The 2,990-nt window shown below is 32.1% G+C and overlaps 1 non-coding gene across 1 annotated transcript; it reads left to right on the plus strand.

The window, feature by feature from the left end:
• The first annotated feature begins 787 nt into the window (after window positions 1-787).
• Trnai-aau lies at window positions 788-860 on the plus strand. The gene has a single exon. It is a non-coding gene; the product is annotated as a tRNA-Ile (tRNA).
• The last annotated feature ends 2,130 nt before the right edge of the window (window positions 861-2,990 follow it).

Genomic DNA, 2,990 nt, shown 5'->3' on the forward strand with positions numbered 1-2,990 from the left:
TCAAACGTTGTGAGTCATAAAAAGCAGTTGGGTGAATCATGGCTCTGTAGTGAGGTCCAATCTAGAATCATAAAACCGAATCCCAAGGTCAAAGACCAGTTTTATCTAGTTGAACCAAGATTTTTCCCATTTTTTTGATGAATTTATCTCAGTAAAATCATTGTCAATTGTTCACTTTTTATTTATTAATTCAAAAATTTTCCTTTTTTTCCAATTTACGACAAATTTACGATATTTCTACCATTTTAAAAAAATTACATGCTGGCGAAATAATCAGTACCGGTGGAATGATTCTCAATAAGGAATTTCATGTCCCGGCAAGTGGAGCGCTCTGGTGGAGAATATTGGAACTACGTAGAGCTCTGTTGGGGATAAACAGTATGGCTAGAAGTAGTACTTTGTATCGTTCTAACTTGAATCCCATTTTTGTTGATTTCATCGGTTATTGACCGATTATATGTCTCGATCTTGATGTTTTTTTTCATTAATTATTTAATATAACAAGTCTCTGTAGGATTTTTCCAGATTTTAAGAGGTTTTAGGTCAATTTGGATAGTTGTCTGTGAAAAACAAAGGTTAGTTTATTTGTACGTTATGCGTGTTTTCTCTCTTTATTTAAGCGTGGACTATTAGAAATCTTCTCCGTTATTAGTTTCTCACTGATTTTTAGTTAATGTTGAAGTTGAAACACGGTAAATTCGTTGAAAATCTATCAAAAACCGCTGGAAAGTAGACGAGTCGTATCCATCCTATTCATGAGTCGGAATGAGAGGATCATTTTCTATCTGGCCCATTAGCTCAGTTGGTTAGAGCGTCGTGCTAATAACGCGAAGGTCGTGGGTTCGATCCCCCATGGGCCATAATTTTTTTGTAGTTTTTGTAGAGGTCTACTCTGCTTTAGTTATTTTCTAGATGTGAATAAAATTGTATTTCGTTCGAATTATTTAAAAATTGAGGAATATGGGAAAGATAGTTTTGAATTTTGAATTTGATGAAATTTTGGTGATTCTTTAAGTCATTGACTGATTGATTTGCAGCCGACCCCCTCTCTACACTTGAGCCTCAAATTTTAATAACAAAGAAGGTGAAGGAAAAGAGGATGAAGAAGAAAAATACGTTGATGGTTATAAAGATGATAAAACATTGTTTTATTTGAAAAAATATATTACTAATACATGATATTATTACAAATATCGGGCACCGAGCTTCGCTCGTTATTTTTCTTTATTGATAAACAGAATACAATTCTCTAAAATGATTGTTTATATTTCACACAGCTGGCTATACGTCAGCTTATAATTTCGGGATGCGATATTTTGATTTTCCACAATCACTCGCTCACTTTCACCATCCACAGACGACGAAAGTCTCAGCTGTTCAGCCAACGATGAATTATCCTTTTAATGTCGTTCAGCGAGTTTTACCAGGATGAGACCTAGTGCAATCGAATTTTTATATCATAAACCTACTATGTTCCAATTTCGTGGAAATCGTTAGAGCCGTTTTCGAGATCCGTTGAACATAAATAAACCAGATATAAAAATATAAACAGCATACAGAATTGCTCGCTTAATAGGATATATCACTAAAAATAGGCCTGGTTGCACACAGCCGGTTAATTTTTAACCGTGATTAATCCACGAGAACCAATCAGAGAAGGCATTTTTGAAAAGACGGCTTCTCTGATTGTTTTTCGTGGAATTAATCACGGTTAAAATTAAGCGGCTTTAGTGCAACCGGCATATTTTGACAATACTCATAAAAAAATATTGATGTATAAAGCAGATGAAAATTTCTGCATTATTAAAAATAAATTATATTACTAAAAACAAAATATCATTAAAATATGTCACTGAAAATACTAAGTATTTACAGAACGGTATTTAATTTATTTTTGACAACACTGATAAGGAAATACAGAACACTTGAAAACGTATGATGACGTAATAAGAGATATGATGCATTTTATTACTTGAAATGAACAGAAAAAGATAATAATCATGATGTTAATACACTGTTATCTATTATTGTTTGCTTAAAAGCGATTAGTTAATTGTAAATCTGTGTTTATCATCATTCTATTGTCGACTGTGTATTGTATTCTATCAAAAATGCTCCGTTTTTATTTTTTGGATAGATAGTTGTGTGGAAGAAAATTTATTTTCAAAAATGTAACAATTTTCAAGATCTAAGTGATATTTTCTTGAAATTGTCAGCAATTTTTAATAATAATATGGATATTCTCATATGAATATTCAATCAATGCTCACAGGTCTCTCACTATTCTATCAGGTCATGATATGATGTTTCTTTGATTCTCTCTCTCTCTGCTTCTCTCTCATCTCTCTCTCTCTCTCTCTCTCTCTCTCTCTCTCTCTCTCTCTGGTAAACTCTAACTCTCTATTGGTAGAGAGTTAGTGGGGAAGATATATTGAATATTGTTTCCGAAGAATGGACATTGATATGTCCAAAGCTCCGCCAATTTATGTAGATGCATAACAATATAATTATCTATAGTTATTATATTACAAATTGCTTTTCATATCATACAGTTCAATATTATTTTCTTAGTCTATATTATGTAAATTCATCTATAATGTTGCTGTATTGTAAGCTATTGTATATAAGTGTATAAGGCAGTATATATGTAATCTACATAAATAAGTACTCAATCAATCAATCTCTCTCAATTCTCTCTCAGTTCTCTCTAATTCTCTAATAATTCTCATTAATTAACTTTTTAATTCTTTGTAAAATTCGTTGAATATTTAGCTATATTGTATGTAATTCATTTTCAAGTAGTGTAAAGCCACCAGTATATATTGTAACATAGAACTCTAACCTAACCCTTCTTAAAATCTAAGACCTATGGCTGTGTGGCAGAGAGGACTACAGTCCTAACTCTGCCCTTAACAAAGACATAAATGATGACAATCAATCTCTCTCTCTGTCTCCATCACTCATTGTTACTCTATAAGACGTTTAAGAAG

Source organism: Nilaparvata lugens, unplaced genomic scaffold (genome assembly GCF_014356525.2).
Source record: "Nilaparvata lugens isolate BPH unplaced genomic scaffold, ASM1435652v1 scaffold11406, whole genome shotgun sequence".
Classification (NCBI taxonomy): Eukaryota; Metazoa; Arthropoda; class Insecta; order Hemiptera; family Delphacidae; genus Nilaparvata; species Nilaparvata lugens.